Source organism: Equus quagga, chromosome 2 (genome assembly GCF_021613505.1).
Source record: "Equus quagga isolate Etosha38 chromosome 2, UCLA_HA_Equagga_1.0, whole genome shotgun sequence".
Taxonomy (NCBI): domain Eukaryota; kingdom Metazoa; phylum Chordata; class Mammalia; order Perissodactyla; family Equidae; genus Equus; species Equus quagga.
The window spans coordinates 108224431-108247928 of record NC_060268.1 but is presented as its reverse complement, the minus strand read 5'-3'; the positions used below and the strand labels follow the sequence as shown (position 1 = coordinate 108247928).

The following is a 23498-nucleotide window of genomic DNA, read 5'->3' as shown; positions in this document are numbered from 1 at the left end:
AGTCTTGTTAATAGCAGAAGCCTAAAGATGGCTCTGCTGCTTCCCATTGTACTTAGTAACACTAACAGGAAGCGTTAAAGATTGTGTCATGGCAGAAATTTAATAAAGCAGCCATATTAAACACCCCAGGAATAAGACAAAGCTTACACGCTCATGATTTTTGGGCCTTTGCTTTGGAGGGTATGTGGGCATAGGTCCTCAATGTCCAGAGTTTTTATTGGGATTTCCTTATATAGGCGGGATTGATTAAATCATCAGTCATGTGAGTGAACTCAATCTCCTAGAGGTCAGACTGGCCCAAACTTTCAACACTCTAATGACGTGGTTGATCTTTCTGGTAATCAGATCCCATCATGAACCTACTTAGGGGCCCCCTCCAGCCTTAGCATAAAAAGGACAGTCCTGTCCCTTAGAAAATTCCAGGCTTTTTGAAGCTGTGTCAGGAATCAGGGACAAAGATCAGATATATTCTTGGTTATACCACAATGGATTTCTTTGACCAACAGGTGATTGCTCTTCCATATACTTCCTACTCCAAGGCCAACACCTTAAGTACTCTGGAGGAAATTAATTACTGATTGAACCAAAGGAATAATCACTCCTGATAAGCCTTTTCAAAACATCTGTTGGTGTTTGGCACTCATATGATCTGGACTGAATTCAGAGGTGCTGTGTCATTTCAGAGGCCCATCTGAGCCCTTGAGAAGGGCTCTCAGTGAGATTTCTCTTTCCTCAAGGCTGGACAACTGGTCTTCTTGGAGACAGCTTTCCACGGGGCAGCCCTGTCAGGTAGTCTAAAGTGTATGTACACCACGGTAGCTGGATTCATTTCCTTCATCATTCTTGCTTGTGCTTTCCAAATTTTCAATAATGAACATAAACGATTTCAGCAAACAGGAAAAAAAAACCTAATAAAAAAAGAGTAGTAGCCCAAATTATGATCTATTCCTACCATGATACTATGTAGCAATTATGAAGAATGGGAAGAAGTCTCAAATATAGTTCTGGATGAAGACATCAAGGTTATATAATAATAATTATTAACTTTAAAATATACATCTATCATCATAAACACATATGTAAATCTGTATCTATATCTATAACTATTTATGTATGTACACACAAATGAAATCTGCCCTCACATATATACATATATATGCACACAAATGTATATCTAATCCTTACATATAATATACATATATGTACATATGTACACACATACATATAAAATACATATTTTTTAAAGTTAATAATGGTATTTCTGATAAATGCTATTGAGAGAGTCAGGGGACATGGAGATAGACTTGGTTTTTCCACCGTATACCCTTCTGTAGGTTTAGTTTTTAATATATATAGAGACACACCTTTTCATAGTTTTCTGTTGATCAATGGCAGACAGTAGGCAAAATTATGAAGAGGACAAAATTTAACTTGCTTACTTTGAGGAGCTTAAAGGAGCTTAGGAAAATCATATTTGGTAATAAAAACTAGGATGGAAAGACAAAAGAACAAGCAGGGAAGAGAGGGTGAGAAGGGGAGAGGAACTGAGGGAGGGAGGGTGGGAGGAGGCAGTGGAAAGTCCATCACGGAGTGTATAAAGCATGCTGTACTGACTTGACACTTACAACTATAACCGGTTCCTCTACAGAACACAGCAAACTCGTCATCCTCCCGTGACATCAGGCAGGTAGCAATAAGATCATTTTTGCAACACTATTTTGTAGTCAAAGGATTAGCACCATGAACTCTGTAGTCAGGGAGACCAAGAAGTTATTAATCATTTTATAATACTTTTCCCCTTTTCCCTCTCCCTCTTCTAAAATCCTTAAATCCATTGGCATAGTGACATGGATTTAATCCCAACACAATGGAGAAGTCTGGGGTTGCAGAATGAAAGGTGGCTTACTATTGCCTTCTGGACAGAGAATTTTTGTCTTGACTAAAAGCTAGTGATTTTAGGGTTAGTTTTAAAGTTATAGGACTATTATTATTATAAAGCTCTAGAACAAATAAATTTTCTTTTCAACATTAAATGTTTGAAAACATTGTATTAAATCACAATTTAGAAGACTGAACTTTGTATCTATCACCAATAAAGAGAAAATCTTTAGAGCTCCCCAAAAGCAATTTTTTCCTTCCAAGATAATTTGAGGACAATTTCATTTGATAGTAAAAAAGAATTCGGAGAAGATATCAGAATGTTTCAGTCAAACTCTATGTCATATGAAGTTCTTACCACATTAATCTGATTTTAAGACAATTTTAGGAGAAAGATTAATATTTGGTACAACTCTAATAAAATCATTTTTTTTTTAGAAAAGCAGAACAAATCCACAAAAGATGCTTGAAAGAAGACAAAATGAGTTGACATAAAGGAATAAAGTAACTATGAGCACCATAAAGTCATAAATCTAAGGAAATATGATAAGCGAATTATATATCAAATGAATACCACAGTTTACTGGACTTTTTTACCCTCAAGGTGATGGCTGGAATAAAACCAGTGAATGATAAAGTGCTAAACTGAACTGAAGGCCCCAGTGATCCTGCCAGCTCTGACTGAAGAATGAAAAGCTACCTTTAAGGCTCTGACACAAAGTTGCTGGTTGACTCTGCTCCACATCCCACCATATCTTGCCCATAGGAAGAGCTCTTTCTTGTTCCCATTAGGGCCGAGGCGTGGTGCTCATTGCTGGGGCTGCAGAAATGAAAGCACTGTCCTTGTCTTTAAGGAACTCAATCGTGAAGCGCAGAAGATAGATGACTATGAAATTTCAATATGGTGTTGCTGTGGTCAGTGTTCAGCAGCAGACAATAGAATTCACTACTGCTACCTTGCGTGGGAAAAGATTTATTTCAGGGCGTTACATGGTTTACAAAACCACTGGCTGAAGAGTAGAATCTAGCTGAGATTCTGTGAAGAGGGTCCACTGACACCATATGAGACTGTAGAACCAGGAAGTTGTCTGGGGAATTGGGAGCCGCTGCCTTCAGACGCACACTGCCTCTGCCTTGACCTGCACTGCAAAATGCGTGCTCTGCACCCGGCTTCCCCACTCACATGCATTCCGAAGTCAGGCCTCATTGCTCTCCATTAAGGCTTAATGGAAAGTTTGGAGACTTCCTCTCTGTGCGTTGGTCAGCACTCTGTGTGTGTGTGTGTGTGTGTGTGTGTGTGTATTCAGGGTGCGGGAGTTTTAGATAGGTGAGCCTTACACCAAGGGTGAGAATGGAGGTATTGGTGCCCTTGCCCCCATTCAAACTCTGTTAAGTTATCGTGTCTTACATGCTGCCTCATCTACCTGGGCAAGGCCACATCACCTTGGGAACATAACTGCTGCAGCCATCCTTAGTCCCCACACAGTGTGGATACTGAGATGATACCCAGATGTCTGACCACGATGCCAGCTGTGGCAGGGCCAAGTGAGCCCATGGCAGACACTGTAAGGGATTGTCTGTCTAAGGGGCCAGATGGAGGATGCGACAGAGACCAGGGGACCTGCAGCAGCAAGAACCAAGATGAGGACAAACCAGCAACTACTAGCCCTCTGGAATTCTGAACAAGCAGAGAGACCAGACAAGGAGTAGCTAAGAACCTGGAGTCTCTGCCCTCTCCACAGGTTCCTTCTGGATGCCGTGCCATCATTTCAAGAAGAGAGGCAGGGGTTGTGATACCGACCCTGATATCAGTTTCCCCACATTAAACTTAGCATATATGGGGTTAAAACCAAAACACTCATTCCCTGCTTACTCTCTGGCTTCCTGGCTCCAGCATCCACTATTTTTCATGGAGACAGACACCGTCAAGGACAAGCACCTGGACTATCTCCTCCCGCAAAGAGATATGGGCTGGTGGGAAAGCTGCTGACCAGCAAGGTCACAGGCTTCCTCCTCTCTCCGAGTGTCTCAAGGCCAAAGACAGGCTGGTGGGAAAGCTCTGACCAGCAAGGCCATATGCTCCCCCTCCTCTACCTAAAACCCCAAATAAAAACCCTTCCTTTTAGCTTTTTGGGGAGTTTGGGATTTGAGCATTAGCTGCCCTCTCTCCTTGCTCAGTGCTGTGCAAAAATAAAATTCCTGCTTTCTTCCACCACATCCAGTGTCAGAGATTGGCTTGCTGCGCAACGGGCGAGCGAACTCATTTCAGGTTCTGTAACAGTTGGGAGAAGCTATCAGAGAAACAGCTCTTTTAATTCAAGAGAAATTAGGTACTCATGGGACTGTATAAATGATCAGATCAGTCTAAGTTTTCAAACATAAATAAAGTTAAATTTTTATTTCTACTTGGTGGGAAGGGCTCCACAGGAAGGCCAAATTTTTATAGAGACTCTGCATATCTGAATTTCAGCGTTAGTGAACTTATGACCTCACTACAAGTAGGAAAAAATTTCTTGCCCAGCACCTGGCGCAGAGTGAATGCTTAAAAAGGCACTTGAAGGTGCCTCCCCCAAGTTTGCCTGGCCCATCAAATACAGTTCATTTTAGAAGTGTGTCTTTTTTCCTTGGACTCTACTGCAGAGAATGGCATTGTATTCCTTTTGTACTTAGGGTATGCGTTAGTCCAGGTCCTCTCAGGAGCAAGTGCCAGGACGGGATTTAACATCAAGGATTTTATCAGGGGCCACACCTGTAAGAGGAAACGGGGAGAGAGATGGGGAAGTCTGGAAAAGCGATGTCGATGCAAATCTGACAGTGAGTGAAGTGGGGAGAAGAGGATGGGTAGGTGGAGGTGTCCCTCCGAGAGGACAGTGCCCAGTACCACCTAAGGAAGGTTCATCTTGGCTGTCAAGGAGTCCTCAAGCCAAATCAGATGTCAAGGATGTCCAGTGGCTCCTGGGAATGGCCTTCTTCATTGTCCCTGCTGCTCTAGCCATTGACTGAGAATCATGGCTTCAGGGCAAAAGCAGTGATAGATTTCAGGGCACAGAGCAAGAGCCTTTGATCGATTACACTCTCTGATGGGAGATCTGTGAGATGCATTCTCATGGCCCATGGTATACGTATCCCTCTGCCTCCACTTTAACACCAACAACTCCTGTATCATGGCTTTGGCATGGTTATCCTCCAAATATTAGAGATTTTAGGGTTAATAAAGGAGACATGTTTCTTAGGAGCGTTGGTACTATTTAAATACACACTCTAATCCTGTTGTTTTATCCACTCTATCTGAGCCCAGCCCTTAGAATGTCTCTAATTCACCTTTTTTGGAGTAGTTTTTGCCTTCTAATGCCCATCTTTTTTTAACTCCAAGGTTGCCTTTTTCAACTTATTTAATAAACGTCTCACATATTTTCTTATCCTTAAGTACTTTTCACTGCTTCTTCGCCTTTTGGCTAAAATCAAGCATAGTATCTGTTCTTACCAGTTTAAGTACTTTTTGTGCTTCTCATGGCTTATAAGCCATAATTGCTGTTATAACGGTAAGGATTTTTCTGTGAGCAAAGAGAGTAGGAGAAGCAGGAATAACTGAAATGAATAATCAGGATACCTCAAATTCCTCACCTATAAAATGGGGAAAATAATGGGAAGAATTGGCTTTGTATTAGTCAGAATGAGGCACTAGAAACCTCTCCAGGTATTTTAATCAAAAGGGGTTTAATACAGGGACAAGGTGCTTACAGAATTGCTGAAAAGACTCTCTGAACAACAGAGAATTAGGAAGCCAAAGTCGTAGCTGGTGACTTCAGGATCACACTACCTTGTCTGCAATTTTAGGATAGCCTAAAAGAAAGCCTGTGCCAGGGCTGTGGGCTCCAAGTCACACAAGGCTCGCAGCATCACAGCAGCCAAATGAATGTCTCTTTTTTTTTTTTTTTTTTTTGAGGAAGATCAGCCCTGTGCTAACATCTGCCACCTATCCTGCTCCTTTTGCTGAGGAAGACTGGCCCTGAGCTAACATATGTGCCCATCTTCCTCTACTTTATATGTGGGATGCCTGCCACAGCATGGCTCGATGAGTGGTGCCATGTCCACACCCCGGATCCGAACCGGTGAACCCCGGGCTGCCAAAGCAGAACGTGTGAATTTAACTGCTGCACCACTGGGCCGGCCCCAAAGGATGCCTCTTGTACCAGTGTGCCCCTGCAGAACTCTGCTCCAAATTCACATCTTGTTCAGGGAATTATTAATATTTATAGGGAAAGTAAAACTTCTTGGAGGCTTCATTTGAATGTTTTTACTTTTTTAAATCATACATTCTAGGAAATTTCTGGATACCTAATGAACTTTGAGAGTCCAACATTATAATATGAAGACACATCCATTTTGGGGTTTTCAACTTTAGTGTATTACTTTTTAAGTTTTAATTTTGAAGCATTACAAAAATAGAAAGCACAGAACATCTCAAACAAAAAACATTTGAGTTTTCTGAAACATCTAAATTTATTATTAAAATAATTAAATTGAAATGTAAAATTTAGAAAATTTTAAGGAAGGAATTAGAATAAGGAAATATTATGAGGAAGGTTTCCCTATTTAGCACCTTGATTGAAACCATTTTTACATATTTTATTTAAAATTATATCACATTTTCTTATCAAATATGTTTCTATACTTATATAATCAGTTTTGGGGGAAGAATTTTTCATCAAAGCCAGGTTTAAGCAGGAATGCTATTGTTAAAGCAAACTGCTGTTTCCAAAAATAGTGTTGTTGGGGCTGGCCTGGTGGCATAGTGGTTAGGTTTTCATACTCTGCTTTGGTGGTCTGGGGTTCGCGGGTTTGGATCCCAGGCGCAGACCTACACACTGCTCATCAAGCCATGCTGTGGCCGTGTCTCACATACAAAATAGAGGAAGACTGGCACAGATATTAGCTCAGGGCCAATCTTCCTCACCAAAGTAATAATAATAATAATAACAATAGTATTGTTACACCACCTCATATTGTAGTTCAATGTGGAAATCCCTGGAAGGAGTTTTTCCCCTTGTTGGACAGTGGGGAAAAAAGCGTCAGGAACTCAGGGCTCAGAAAGGAGACTAGGTTTGTTATGCAAGCTAAGCCTTCCATGACAGAGGCATTGAAAGGTTTCTTGTGTGTCAGAAAGAGAAAAGTTCTTTCGGCATCTTTTTTGTCTCTTTTGGCATCTTCCTGGCTCCTGCCCTACCTGAGCATGAGCACAGGTTCAGCCCCCATCAGAGGCCTCTGCATCCCGGTGGAGAGCTTCATGTGGAGTGATGGGCCTGTCCTTCCCTGTGGCTGGGCACCTGCTATCACCGCTTCTGGGAGGGGTGGGTAGTGGAACTGAGGAGGATCCTGGGAGAAAATCTGTGCAGATGAGGCTGGGAGACTGAGCTCTCGGAAGTGTCACGTGCCAGGGCGAGGGGTGCACTTTTCCTTAGGCAGGCACTGTGGAGTCCTGGGGGTTTTCTAAGCTAGAGAATTACACCTTAAAATTTGCATTTTAGAAAGATCATCCTGGGGCTGGCCAGGTGGTGCAGCCGTTAAGTGCACATGTTCTGCTTTGGCGGCCAGGGGTTCGCCAGTTTGGATCCCCGGTGCGGACATGGCACCCCTTGGCAAGCCATGCTGTGGCAGGGGTCCCACATATAAAGTAGAGGAAGATGGGCACGTATGTTAGCTCAGGGCCAGTCTTCCTCAGCAAAAAGAGGAGGATAGACAGCAGATGTTAGCTCAGGGCTAATCTTCCTCAAAAAAAAAACCAGGAAAGGTCATCCAATAGGCATCATGGAGAAGGTCAGGGAGGCATAAGGGCCTGGACTCAGACAGGAGACCTGTTAGGAGGCATTGTCTAGTCTAGGGCACAACAGCCAGAGTAACTGGCGACTCATGGAAGTTTCCAAGCACAGCTCTGGAGGTTCTCACCTGGGCTGAAGACAGGACTGCAGGCAGAGGGGCAGCGGCCTGCACGTGGGTGGGGTGTTACCAGGTTCAGTGGAACTCCAGGTGGGCATACCTGTGAGGGCATTAGCTTTGTGATCTGGGGGAAGGTCTGCCAGTGTGTGACACATCATGGAAGTGCTGGCCCCGTTCTCCCCAGGCAGGATGCTGGGTGCTCCCCGCACTGTCTCTGTCTGACCTCCCTGGCTGCCTGGCCTTGGAATCACCTGTGTCAGGGGCAGGACGCCCTCACTTTACAGACATCCAACTTCTTTGTTCTTCTGACCTTAGAGCCTGTCTAAGAAAAAACAGAATGAAAAACACGGGGAGGTGAAGTTGGCTGATGGGTTTGTTCACGGTTTCTGCTTCTCTCCCCAACTACACAGGGCCCCTAGTGTTGGTGTGGGGGCCCTGGGTTCACAGCCGCAGAGCGGCTGTCTGAACAGTGGCGCACTCACCGGGCCACCCCGACTGTTGTGGGGGTGCGGGGCCTCGGGTTCCACAGCCAGGCCGGTGCACCCGATTCTCACAGGCCCTTAATCATTACACAAAAAGCACTTTATCAGCCAGCACTATGCGCCAGTGTCCAGCCCTGCTCTGGCCCTCTGCCTTGCTGACGTAGGGGAGCGGCGAGTTTCATAGAGAAATGACTCATTCAGATGTGACCTAAACTGTTAAGTGTATGATTTATTAATGTGCCACCAGGCCTTCCACCGGCCAGAACCGGTTCCTGTGAGCCTGTCTTCAACGGTCCCCTTGTCCCTGAGAGTAGTGCCATAGGCGAGCTTTACAATCTGCACAGCCACTCGTGAGGTGCTGGGAGCACTGTGACAATACAGTCAGGAACGTAAGGTTTTGATATTCCATGTCCCTGAAAGATCTTGCTGGTGGCCGCAGCGGGGCTGGCTCCTTAGATGGGAATACGGGACCATTGCCATCAGTAGGAGCGCCAATTGGGACTGGATGGAAGGTGGAGCTAAGGGCAAAGAGAAGGATCACACAGGAGCCAGTGCCGTCTCCCAGCTCTACGGAATTCCGAGCTGCTTCCCTCAGTGGCACTGGGATTCCATTACAAGAAACCGGTTCTTCACTCAATTTTATAAAAAAGCATAGCCTCAGGAGCCGGAGCCTGGAGTCGCTGTCCCACGACTGCCAACCCTTGGATGAAGCTTTTGGTCATTAGCGTCCATTCTGGGCCTCAGTTTGGTTTGACAGCAGGTGTAAATGTCAGCGTGAAACAGAAGAGGGGAAGACTGAAGCAGAATAGCTCACAGGGTGAGAAAAAACGTCATCACCTAAAAAACAAAATAATCACAGCCCTGAGTTGCTGTCCTCTGTATGGTAGAGTGATGCTGGCATGTGGTTTTTTTAGGAAAGTCTCTGAGAGCCAGAAGCTCTGAAGCAGGGACCCAGAGGGTGAGAATCAGCACTTAGCTCCGGGCCTCACTGGGCTGGGGTGCGAATGGGCGGTGAGTCTGCCAGGCTACGCACACAGGTGGGGCTGTTTGCTTGTCTTTATGTGTCCCAAGATTCCCAGAGCATTTTCGTCTCAAATGTGGCATATGTTCACATTTCATAGGACTGAAGAATGGCTCAGAGGAAAACAGGCCATCCAGGAAAGGAAGGGAGCCCCCAGTGGCCCGCGAGGTGGGTGGCTATGTGCTCCGAGCAGCAGCTGCAGCCTGGGAGCCCTGGAGCTCCAAGCTGTTTATGCTGCTCCTGGAAAACAGGTGAAAGGAGAAGGCCGGTGGCTGGCTCCACGCTAACCTATAAAAGCATCAAGGAATGATAGGAATGTAATCTGGTCTCCATGGAGTGCTTACTCGGAGGAATTTGGAAACTGATTTTTCCTTTGAGGAAGAGACTTTTTCAGGGACCTTGTAGTAAGGACACCTGGGCCATCTCATCTTCACCTTTTTGGTGCATAAGAAGCATAGGAACAGTGGCAGCTTGCTAGTTTGTAAAGAGGCCTGACTTACATGCGTCTGGGCTTCCCTACCTCGATAGAGACAGCGAGGAATCCTCTTCTTCCTGGATCTCCCGCCTTCAGCCCAGACCACTCATTTAACGCTGGTCTGCACAATGGCTGGTCCCACTTCCCAGTTTCTGGACACAATTTCATCCAGTAGCTGGGTCCCTGCAATCTCAGGAATTCTGGATGTGTTTCCCTGGGGTCAAGGGCTTGAGTGGGAGGACAACTTCTGCCAAGTGAATCCCAATCCTTCAGGACCCACTTGTTTCTACATCAGTCAGCTTCCAAGAAATGAAACCTTCTTAGAGTAATTGGTGCACTTTGGGTACCTTTCTTTCATTCGATTTATAAAACCAACCAACCTCAAGCTAACACACCACAAATCAGAGGAGACTTATTGTCACCCATCACTACACAAGCCTTGGAAGTGAGGCTCCCCTATCCTTTGTTCCAACAATGGATTTAAGGATAGAGGTATGTCAAATAGTAATTTTTTTTGCCAAATATCTTTTCCTATAGGAATTCTATTTATATCATCCACGACACTGTGAGTCCTGCTACTTTTTTGATGGCAGAGATTTAAACAGCAATTGCTTGTGGTGGAGAGATGGGGGCTTTGGGGATACAAATGGCGGTGCTCATCTCAGACACCAAGATGGTGGGAACGGGCCACATTATCTCCTGTAGAAGAGATGCCATTGACTTGAGATTCCTGCAAGAAACATTCATCAATTTCTCCCACCAGCTCTCAGGATACAGCAGAGAACAAGCCAAAATCTCAGTTTTGTGGAGCTCACAGGCTGTAAGGGAGACAGACAATAAACAAGTAAACAATTAGATGCTTTTTAAATTGTAAAAGTGCTATAAAGAAGATGTACAGTGTGACGAGATGGGAGGGAGAGAACTTCTGGGGAGATGGAAACAGAGCATCCACCTGAGCAGAGGACAGGAAGGGTAGGACTGAGCGAGCCATGCAAAGATCTGGGGGACAAGGAGGGCACCACAGTTCTGTTTTTTTCCATTGGACTTAAGACATCACTATTGTACCTCTGAGAAAGAAAAAAAACAACGCAATTATCGTTGTGACTCGCCATTGATTGTAAAACACATTTTGATTGCAGAGATATGAAAATGTGTTAAAATATATGCCTTAGCATCAGTGTAATACATCAGTTCAAAAGCTTAAACGTGAGAAAAGGCTTGGCTTGTTTGAGCAAATGAAAAGAATCTGATATGTTTGTCACAAGTAAATTGAAGGAGAAATAGGTATGAGGTTTCAGGAAGTAAAAGGATAAATCTTGGGTTTTTGGTTTAAGCATAAAGGGTTGATGATAATGCCCTCTGCTGAGATAGGAGAGACTTTAGCATTGCCAAGATGTGAATTTGAGACCTGTTATATATTTTAAGGGGTAATTAAGAGAAGGAGCATTAAGAAGAGATTTAATACATATTTAAAACTCAAGGCTTATGAAAAGACTTTTGTTCTGTGTATATCAGGAAACCAGGGAGCACTGAAATGGATAGCTGAGGAAACTGAATAAGGGTAACATTGCTATTTTACACATATTTTTATGCTGTATGCACACACACCATGTCACCATAATCCGTAAACTGTTAAAGTGCCAGAAAAGGCTTGCACATCATTTTCATTCCGACAGGAAGTAGATGGAATTGCCATGTCATCTAGAAAGCCGAGTTCCTTCATGATTTACAGCCTAATTTCACAGGCAAACTATTTAGGGATAAATTTTTCATTGAGGCCATTGGCCGGCACGATAATCATGTCTATATGGCATGTTTCTACCAAACACTACTGTGTCTATTATGTTGTTTTAATGCTATGACCTTCCCAAGAGGCAGTTCGGGACAGAAACTTTTACTCACAGTTATAAGATCAGAAAACTGATGTCTGGCTCCTAGTGACGTGTGCAGGTGCTGGCAGACTGAAAATTGAACCAGATCTTTGCAACGGCAGCCCTGTCTCTGCCCCAGATGTGAAAGCCCTTGGTTCTTTGATTTCCTATTGTCGTTACCCCACCTCCAGGGTCTGCTTGTGTTTATATGGTGAAATGAAGGCTAAGTCCATCCTCATGCTGTACTTTCTTAAACAGATTTTTCTAATCTCTTGTGCTCCCACAGCCATAAATGACTATATACAAGCACACCCAAGGTCGCTGGTGCCCCAAGGTGATGAAAGCTGTTACTATGTTTGGGAAATAGACAAGCTTTGGTCTTTGAACGTTGTTTGAACAAAAGTTAACTGATCCTGCTTCCCGCCTCCAAGTACTCAGGCCCAGAATATATTGTTTTCACCCCAAGGAAGTGTTTCAGTGTTTATTTTCTGAGAAAGACTAAGAGAAAGTGATTTATCGTGAGTTAATAAACAGGAAGGCAACAGTTTTAAACCCTGGATAATGATCATACTTCCTTCGAGGTTTTTAAATAATATAGGTTGCCGTGTCTTGGCTATATTGAAATCTCCATATTTATTAAATTAGCCTCTCCAAGGGTTGGCAGAAGGGGAGAAATTTTATTCTTTCTACACTCCATAGTAATTCTGATGATTATGCATTTGGGGAAATACAGCTTTGAATAGCCCTTCAAAAATGATTGTAGCGCTTCTCTGGCTTGAGTCCCTGCACCTTCCTCCATCTCTCAGCCCCTCAGAGATCAAATGATCCCAGGGTTCTCATAAATTATAACCTCTTCTGTTTACTGTTTCCTTCTCAAGCATTTAACTTGTTCAAGTATCTTCCATCTTTAAAAACAACCCCCAAAATCTTTCCTCAACCCCATACCTCCCTCCAGCCAAGCTCTTGATTTAACCATAGATTTGGTCTTTGACCCACTGTCTCCACTTACCTGCTCCCTATGTTCCTCTCACTGGCCCCCTGAGCTCTCCAAAGTCACTGCCACTACCCTTTGCTGGTAACAGAATGCATGATTTTCAGTTAGTGTCTTGTGTCTTCCTTGGCTTCTTGGTGGCATTCTTGACTCCTGGCCTCTCCTTCTGCTTTGGAACGATGTTTGCTTGGCTTTCAAAATAACACAACATCCCCCTAATTTTTTTTTTTTCTTTTCCTGGACATTGCATTTCAGAGAACTGAACATTCCCCTTACATCCAACTCTTAGAATTGTGTTTCTTAAAGAAAGATCCTTGGCCCACCTGACTCAGAATCATTGCAGGTGCTAATTAAAAATCTAGAGTCTGGGACCTACTGTAGGGGAGGAAGACATTTCCTCTACCCACTCTGGGTTCTTCTGGCCAGAGAACGAATTAAATTCATGAGACAGAATAACAGGAGAAAATTAAACAAAGCTTTGTGACATATATACATGGGAGAGGCTCAGGCAACCTGAGCAACTCACCAAAATGGCCAAAGCCACCACCTTAAACATCAGCTTCAGCTAAAGACAAAGGAGGATGTAGGGGGTCGGGGAAGCCAGTTATGGGAGGTCCTTTCCATGGAGCCCAGAGGGAGCAAGGTTGGGAAGCACTGCCCTGGGCAATGTTTATGCACAGTCAAATGTGAGGACCACTGCCTTAAATGTTGGTGTTCCTTGGCTTTTCCTGTCTGGGCAGCTTCTTTTCTCACTAATCTACTGACTTGTCCAGGACAATTCCATACACTCCACAGCTCCAACTCCCATAACCAAAGGTGTGCCTGAGATCTACAACTGTATACCTAATTGCCTTTGGCCACCAACTGTTAAACGTCCTGAAGTTCCCTCAAAACCAATATGCACCAGGCCGAGGATGGAAGACAAATCTTCATATGTCCTAAATCAGCTCATATGGACTCTATCCCACTTTTCCATAGTCTAAAAAATTGCTTTAATTCTGACAATTGGGATGAAATTTATCTCCTCCACTAGACTGTAACATTATTTATGGCAGGGACTTTATTTCTGCAGTTTTAATCTATCTGGGGACTGTCACATTTCTTTTTACATAAGAGATAATAAACAATAACTTCCAACTGAATAATGTCTGAGTTAGCACATGGCATCAGACAGGAGTTAGTTTAAATTAATCTCTGCCACATAGTTGCTATGGGACTTTAGGCAAGTTATTGTATTGCTCTGATAAATAAGGTTTTTTACCTGAAAATTGAGACAAGACAATTCATTTCACAGAGCTGGTGAGGAAAAGCTTATAAAGTACCTAAAAAAATGCCAGGCACACAATAGGTGCTCAATAATTATCAGTGTCCTCTCCTAACATTTACCTTATGAGGCAGTATTAACCACCTATCACAGATGAGAGAATGAAGACTCAGTCAAAAGAACATTCTCAGTGCCGTTTGGGGATGGTACCTACATAACGGGATCAGGGTGAGGGTTAAAGGAGGTAACAGAAGTAAATTATCTAAATGGGGCCTGGCACATGGTAAGTGTCTTCTTGAATGAAAGCTCCTTGAGTGCAAAGATTTTTGTCTTCTATTCATTGACATGTCCCAAGGACCTAGAATTGTGCCTGCTGCATGGTAGGAACTCAGGACAGATTTACTGATAAAATAAATGTTAGTTCCCTACCCTCGTTTCCACTTTTTTACTCATTATGAGCAAAACATTAAGAAGTTTCTGCTCCCATATTTTGCCTGTCTTAGGCATATGTTCAGCTCATTTTTGCTAGACACAAGAAATAAGGCAGGATTAGACATGGCTCCTGTTCAATGGCCAGACAAAATCACTTAATAGCAAAATATAAAAATCCATCCGCGAATTAAAGGAAGATATGTGTGATGTAGGCAAACCAAGTTGGGGAAGGGGATAAGAGAAAATATTGGGAGTGAACAGCATTACTCAAGGGAGCAGTTTTGAAACAACAACAGAAGATTCTAGAAATGAATGTCTTGTTGGCACATAGCAGGTGGTGGGGTAGAAAGGAGGAGGGAGGAGAAAAAATTAGAAACAACAGGGACAGAGCTGTAACGGGCACCAGCGCAGACACCGAGCTGAAAGCTGGCACCTTTACAGGATTAGGCTATTAGAACACCAGCTGATGGCAGTCAGGACAAATGGGCATGGAGCTGGTGCCAGCAGTGGTAGCAAATAAAAGAGGAGGGAAGTGGAACTTGAAGTGGCAGTGAAATTAAAGTTAGACAGGTGAAAGTGTGGTCTAAGACTCATTCATTCATTCATTCACTCAATCAATAGTTGTATAGTGAGTCCTTACCATGTGGTGGGCACTGTGCTGTGCACGGGACCCGGAACTTTGTTGATGGAACATAGAGTTGAAGGGTTTACATGGTGTGATCTTTCCCCTCAACAGCATGCTTGTATTTCCCCTGAATACCCTGAAGGAATAAACAAAAGCAGAAATTATAGATTACGGTTCTTTGGGGAGGCCAAAGGCTAAGCTTCCATAGGAACAAACAGAACTCCTGAGTAGGATGGCTCTGTATCAACAATAGAACTCTCTACAGGTGCAGATCTGTGGTGTGGGATGACTCATAGATGAGTTTGTCAATGCGCCAAAGACATGAGAGGAAAGTGGAAGCAGGTCGGCAGTCAATAGTTGGGTTTCAGTCAGAGCATGAGCAATGAGAACGTGCAACCTCATAGAGAATTTTTTACTAACTCCCAACTTTGAAATATAAAAAATCAGTGTTGCTATTAGAAAGTAAGACTTGCCTTGTAAGAGAATCTGTCCAAGTTTTTATATCTATATTGAGTTATGTATTTGGACAGGAAATGCGAGGTCTCTGGATCACAAAATAGACTTGCTCATAGAACGCCTCAGCAGGACCAGTTCCCTATGCCCCAATTCCCTGTGGGGTGATGTGACAAGGACCAAACGTACCTACATGTGCAGGGTTGTACCGCAGGAGAGGAATGTGAAACTTATGATCATGTGATCAAGAAACATGTGAAACTTAGATCAAGATTGAGATATATTTATTTGTCTATGGATGTCAATTGCTCCAGCACTGTTTGTTGAAAAGGCTATAGTTCCTCCACTAAATTGTTTCTACACCTTTGTCAAAAGTTAGTGTGGCATATTTGTGCGGCTTTATTTCTGGATTCTATACTGTGTTTCATTGATTGATGTGTCTGTCACTTTACTAATACCACTCAATCTTGATTAGCTACGTAATAAATCTTAAATACTCAAGTGGATTGATTCTTCCCAGTTTATTCTTTTTTTTTTTTTTTTTGTGAGGATGATTGACCCTAAGCTAATATCTGTTGCAATCTTCCTATTCTTGCATGAGAAAGACTGGCCCTGAGCTAGCATCTGTGCCCATCTTCCTCCATTTTGTTTGTGGGATGCCACCACAGCATGGCTTGATGAGTGATGTAGGTCCACACCCAGGATCCAAACCTGAGAACTTGGGCCACTGAAGTGGAGCTTGTTGAGCTTAAACACTACATCACCAGGCTGATCCCCCAGTTTATTCTTTTTAAAAATTGGTTTAGCTATTCTAGTTACTTTACATTTCTATATAAACTTTATAATAATTTTGTCTATATCTACAAAATAGCTTGCTGGAATTTTGATAGAAATTGTATTAAACTTGGGTATCAGTTAGAGGAGAGCTGGCGTCTTTACTATATTGATCTTCCAATCCATGAACATGGTATGCTTCTCCATTTATTTATATCATCTTTAATTTCTTTCATCAGCTTTTTCAGTTTTCAGCATACGAGAACTGTATATATTCTGTTAGATTTACAACTAATAATTCATTTTTATTTTGAATCACATATACAAGACATTGCATTTTAAATTTTGTTGTCTATATGTTCATTGCTAGTATTTAGAGATGCAAATGATTTCTCGATATTTGTCACTTTTCCAGTTTTCTTCTTGTAGTTGATTTCTAGTTTCATAGAATTGTGGTCAGAAGAGATGCTTGGTGTTATTTCAATTTTAAATTAATTGAGGCTGTTTTGTGGCCTAATATGTGATCTATCCTGGAGAATGTTCCATGTGCATTCAAAAAGAATGTGTGCTCTGTGATTTTGGAATGGAATATTCTGTATACGTCTACTAAGTCTGTCTTGTCTATTGTGTCATTTAAGGCCAATATTCCCGTATTGATATTCTGTTTGGATGATCTATCCACTGAGGTAAGTGGAGTGTTAAAATCCCCTACTATTATTGTGTTACTGTCTATTTCTCCTTTTATGTCTGTTAATAATCGCTTTATATATTCAGGTGCTCCTATTTGGGGTGCATAGATATTTACAAGTGTTATATCCTCTGGTTGGATTGTTTCCTTTATCATTATGTAGTGCCCTTCTTTGTCTCATTACAGTTTTTGTTTTAAAGTCTATTTTGTCTGATATAAATATTGCTACCCCAGCTTTCTTTTCTTTGCTATTTGCATGGACTTCCTTTTTCAATCCCTTTACTTTCAGTTTGTGAGTGTCTTTAGGTCTGAAGTATGTCTTATGTATGCAGAATATATATATGGATTTTTTTTAATCCAATCAGCTACTCTATGTCTTTTGATTGGAGCATTCAGTCCATTGACATTTACAGTAGCTATCAATAAGTATGTACTTATTGCCATTTTGTTACTTTTTCTGATTTTTTTTTTTTTTTTTTTAGTAGTGGTTCTTCTCTGTTTCACTCTTCTTCTCTTGCTCTCTTCCCTTGTGGTTTGATGGCTTTCTTTAATATTATGTTTGGGTTCCATTCTCTTAATTTTTTATGTCTTTATTATAGGTTTCTGGTTTGTGATTACCATGAGGTTCATCTAATAACCTATGTAAATAGCAATCTATATTAAGTTGATGGTCTCTTAAGTTTGACCTCTTGTTAAAAGCCCTACTCTTTTACTCCCTCCCCACACATTTTATGTTTTTTATGTTATATCTAACCTCTTTTGTGTATGTGTCTATCCATTAAGCTCTTCTTTGGATATAGATGACTTAAGTGCTTTTGTCTTTTGACTTTCATATTACCTTCATAGGTAGTTGATCTACTACATTTACTGTATATTTGCTTTTACCAGTGGTTTTTTTTTTAAAGTAATTTTCTTATTCCTACTTGTGGTATTTTCTTTTCCATTTAAATAAGTCCCTTTAGCATTTCTTGTAAAGCCGATTTCTTGGTGATAGACTTCTTTAGTTTTTGCTTTTGTGGGAAACTCTTTCTCTCTCCTTCCATTTTGAATGACAACCTTGCTGGGTAGAGTATTCTTGGCTGTAGGTTTTTTCCTTTCAGCACTTTAAATGTATCATGCCGCTCCCTTCTAGCCTGTGAGGTTTCTGCTGAGAAGTCAGCTGACAGCCTCATGGGGTTTCCTTTGTATGTAACTTATTGCCTCTCTCTTGCAGCTTTTAGGATTCTCTCTTTATCTTTAATTCTTGACAATTTAATTGTAATGTCTTGATGTAAGCCTCTTTGGATTCATCTTGGTTGGTGCTCTCTGTGCTTCCTGTACTTGGATGTCTGTTTCCTTCCTTATGTTAGGGAAGTTTTCAGCTATTATTTCTTCAAATAGATTTTCTGCCCTTTGTCTCTGTCTTCTCTTTCTGGGACACCTATAACACTGATGTTAGTGCACTTGATGTTGTCCCAGAGGCCCCTCAGACTGTCCTCATGGTTTTAAATTCTTTTTTCTTTTATCTGTTCAGTGTGGGTGGTTTCCTCTAATCATTCGTCCAGTTCACTGATCCATTCTTCTGTATCATCTACTCTGCTGTTGATTCCCTCTAGTGAAGTTTTCATCTCCAGTACTGTATTCTTCAGTTCTGATTTGTTCTTTTTTTATATTTTCCCATTCTTTATTGAAGTTCTCATTGTGTTCATCTATTCTTCTCCGAAGATTGGTGAGCATCCTTATGACTATTAGTTTGTACTCTTCATCAGGTAGATTGTTTATCTCTGTTTCATTTAGTTTTTCTAAGGATTCGCCCTGATCCCTTATTTGGAATATATTCCTTTCTCTCCTCATTTTGCCTATTTCTCTGTGCTTATATCTATGTATTAGTTAGATCAGCTATGTCTCCCAGTCTTAGAGAAGCAACCTTGTATAAGAGATGCCTTATGAAGCCAAGCAATGTGCTTCCTTCTCATCACCAGTTCCAAAAGTTCTAACAGTGTCACCTGTGTGGGCTACATGTCTTCTTCTGTTTTGGCAGGGTTGCTCTTACTGCAGGTGCACAGGAAGACTAGGCTGTCCCCCTGGCTGGCTGGTTGTAAGGCTCAGCTGTATGCAGGGGCTAGGGCTCCTTTAGTCACTTTATTGGGTGGGGGAGTCCCGGCACAGCTGGCTACAAGGTCTAATAGCACACACTTACTTCTGTTTTGCTGTTAAGTGAATAGGCCCCCAGCATGGCTGGTTGCCAGACTCAGGGGCTCACAATTGCTGTAGGCCTCTGGCCTGCAAGGCTGTTTTTGGCTCTCTCAAGAGTGCAGCTGTGTGGGGCCAACCCCATGTGTGTCAGTACACAATTGTTTCAAGCTTTGGAAGGTGGAGCAGATCCATTATGTGGCTGTTTGAGAAGCACAAGTCTGCTGCAGCTGACAAGCCCCACTGCCCACAGGCCCACATACCTCATTAATGTAGTCCTGCCCTGCTGAAGCAGACCCATTTGCTCTGCTGCAGAGGTCCCACACACTCCACCAATGCAAGTCTACCCCTCAGGCATGCCCTTCCCCACAGAGATGGACCCTCTTTCCCCACTGCAGAGGTCCCACACACCCTGTCTATGTGGACTCACAAATTGCCTGCAGGCTTGCTGGAAGGTGGGGCCAGTCCCTGGGTCAGGCTGCCTACCCTGGCTGAGCTGGATTAAATCAGTGCTCTAGTGGGCAGTGCACACTCCTGGGCTAACAGGCCAGGGGAAGAAATGTAATGGTGTCTGCCTGCGTCTGTCAACACACCTGTACTAGGTCCAAATAATGGCTGCTGCCAGTGTCTTAGTCCCTGGGGGGTGGATCCTGCAACCTCCTACCTCTCTGAGATATACTCAGAGCTTATCGAGTGAGTCTCCTTTACCAAAGGACTTTGCACCTTTCTTACTGGTGATTTTGTGTTGGTTTCTGGAATGGGTGAATGTGTGCAGGGGCCTGTAACAGCAGGTTTTTCTTTCTCTTATGTTTGATAGCTTTTCTGGGGTTATTCCTCATTGGTTTTAATAGCTAGCAAAGCCAGATATCATAACACTTGTCTTGGTTGTGCTGAGTTTAAAAGCTGCTTATTGTGGCATAAGCTCTCCTGCTCAGGTCCCCCGATCCTCCAGATAAAGCTTCGTACTTTAAGATTGCTCACGGCAGTGAAGCACGACAGCCAGAATGTGGTCTTTTCCTCTCCAGAAAGGAATTTCTGCCTCTTCCACCTCAGTCAGTGTTGTCTCCTGTTGTGGGGGTTCTTTTTATCCAGTTTCTGGTTCTTTCTCAGGAGTAATCATTCCACAGGTAGTTGCAAATTTGTTTTGTCTGTGGGAGGAGGTGAGTTCAGACTCCTCTTATGCTGCCATCTTCCCAGCAATGCTCGGTTAATTTTTTAAAATTCAATTTTCATAAAATAGAACAGATGTTGTGTAGATACAGTAAAAACTAAAATTGCCATACCACTGGAATGAAGAATTTCTTTCCTTTTAAAGACTGAATAATATTCTGTCGTATATGTTACCACGTTTTGTTTACTCAGCTCTTCAAGTCCCTGCTTGGATTTTTTTTGGTATAAAACCCACAGTGGAATTATTGGATCATATGGTAATTCAATGTTTAATATTTTGAGGAACAGTCATACTGTTTTCCACAGCAGCTGCACTATTTTACATTTCCGCCTACAGTTCACAAAGCTACAATTTCTCCACATCCTCACCAACTCGTTTCTGTTTTGTTTTTTTATAGTAGCCATCCTAATGGGTGTGAAGTGGCATCTATTGTGGTTTTGTTTGCATTTCTTAATGATTAGTGAACATCTTTCATGTGCTTGCTGGTTTTTTTCATATTCTCTTGGAGAAACGTCTGTTAAGTCCTTTACCCATTTTTAATTGATTGTTTGCTTTTCATTGTTGAATTGTAGTTCTTTATGTCTTTTGGATATTAATCCCTTATCAGATTTGTCATATGTAAGTATTTTCTCCTATTCTCTATGTTACTTTTTCACTCTCTTGATAGTGGTCTTTGATGCACAGAAGTTTTTAATTTTGATGAAGTGCAACTTATTTTTTGCTTTGTTGCCTGTGTTTTTGGTATCATATCCAAGAAATAATGGCCAAATGAAGCTTTTCCTCTATGTTTTCTTCTGAGAGTTTATAGTTTTAACTCTTACATTTAGGTCTTTCATCTATTTCGAGTTAATTTTAGTATATGGTCTTAAGGTAAGTATCCAACTCCCTTCTGTTGCTTGTGAGTTCTAGAAAGTTGTTTTTAATAAATTCTTTAGGATTATCTATATAGACAATCATGTTATCTTTAAATAGGCACAGTTTTATTTCTTCCTTTCAGATATTTATGCATTTATTTCCTTTTCCTGCCTTATTGCACTGGCTACAGTGTCCAGAACTATGATGAATAAAAATGGTGAAAGCAGGGCCAGCCCTGTGGCCTGGTGGTTACGTTCAGTGTGCTCCACTTCGGCAGTCTGGGTTTGGTTCCTGGGCACAGTCTACGCAATCTTGTCAGTGGCCATGCTGCGGCAGTGACCCACATGCAAAGTAGAGGAAGACTGTCACAGATGTTAGCTCAGGGAGAATCTTCTTCAAGCAAAAAGAGGAAGATTGGCAACAGATGTTGGCTCAGGGTAAATCTTCCTGAGGAAAAAAAAAATGGTGAGAGCAGACATCCTTGCCTTGTTCCCAATCTTAGGAGGAAAGCATTCAGTTTTTCATCATTTTATCTTGTTAGCTGTAGAGTTTTCATAGATGCTCTCTATCAAGTTGAAGAAGTTTCCCTCTTGGCTGAGACTTTGTATTTTTTTATTTGTTCCAAGCAAGTTCATAACTGCCCATTAAAGCATTTTTATGATGGTCACTTTAACATCTTTTTCAGGTAATTCCAACATTCGTGTCATGTTGGTGTTGGCATCTGTTGATTCTTTTTTCATTCAGTTTGAGATCTTCTGAGTTCCTGGTATTACTGTTTTTCAATTGAAAACTGAACATCTTTATATTGTGTAATGAGATCGTATCTTATTTAAACCTCTTTTAGCTGGCTTTCTCCGATACAGCTTGGGCAGGGGAAGGCAAGGGCACTGCCTCATTACGAACAGGAGGTAGATGTCCAGGTTTACCACTTGGCCTGATTGACACCTGAGGGGAGGGGGTCTCATTGTTACTTCAGGATGGAGGTGGGAATTCTGGCTCCCCACATGGTCTCCACTCCACTGTTGTGTGGGTGGGCTATTACTACCTGATGGTGATTAAATTCCTGTCTACTAGGCTGCCCCTGACACCACCCAGCAGGAGAGGGAGGGGTGCCTGTTACTGCCTGTGGGCTGGAAGCCAGGCTATACGGATACAGTGTGTAGGAGGCTGAATGGGTGGCATTAGAGGTTCATTACTGCCTGGTGAGCAGTCCCCAGCCCCCGCTTGGCCTTCTCTGATACCACCTAGGTGGGGGCACTGGGGTGCCTCATTACAGCCTGGTGAGGGTAAAGTCTAGGCTTCCCACTCTATCTTTGCTGGCATGGATGACGTGGGACCACCATTTTTTCTGTAGTGTTTGGTTGGTGTGTCTTCCTTGGGTCCCGAGTTCTGCAGCTGGTCTGCCTTCCTTGCTCCACTTTTCAGAGTCTTCTTGTGTTTCTTTTATATGTAATGTGCAGGGTTGTAATTAGTGGGAGGAACAGGAAAAAGTACTTCTACTTCATCTTCCTGGATGTAGAATTCTAAGTTTACGTTTACTTGCTAAGAGGCTAGATCTTAATTATTCTCACTACAAAAACAAAAACAAAAACAAAAACAAAACAAGAAATGATAATTATGAGACATGATAGAGATGCTAACACTACAATGGCCATCATATTGCAATATATAAATGTATCTAGTCAACATGTCATACACCTTAAACTTACACAATGTTATACATCAAATATAGTTCAATTAAGAAAAAGAAAAAGATGAGAAGGGAAGACAAAGCTGGGAATAAGGGAAATGAAACCTAAATAGTGACACTGACTGTCCAAGGCCCCCATGGAGCCTGTGGGAAAGCTTACAAACAATTTACATTGTTTTAGAATTCTGCCTCATTTTAAATTAAGTTACCCTGGTCATCGTGAAAGTGTCAGACCTTCTCAGCAGGTGGTGAGACAGTCTAAATTGGAGAAAACAAAGTCACATCAAAGTTTTGAGGAAGCAGGCTGCTAAATGGACTTTTATCCACATTTAAGAAATCACATTTATGGTGAATGCTCTGTTTATTCAGAAGCCAACACTGAAGGGCCGTGGGCAGAGGTTACGAGGGAAGGGCTCCAGCATTTCAAAGGACTCCGCCTGCCTTTAGCATCCGCTACATTTAACCTTTCAGCTTACTTGTATCCACCAGCATCTCTCTTACCAGGCATTGTCTGCCCATTGTTCCTAAAAGACCTCTCTGCGTCTTCATCATTCTGATGAGGTTTCCCCCACTCTAGGCTCCCTTTGGCTTGAGTTAGGAGCAGAGGTAAAGGAAGTGGCTCTGACAACCCCCTCTCTGGGCTGCATAAATAATTGCGGTGACCAGGCAGTGTTTGGAGTCCCCTCTGTTGGCCAACAAAGTGAGTTCAGGCTTCCAGT

General features: G+C 42.4%; 1 pseudogene; it reads left to right on the top strand.

The window, feature by feature from the left end:
- Positions 1-5313: 5313 nt before the first annotated feature.
- Positions 5314-5433, top strand: LOC124236515 (uncharacterized; annotated as a pseudogene).
- The last annotated feature ends 18065 nt before the right edge of the window (positions 5434-23498 follow it).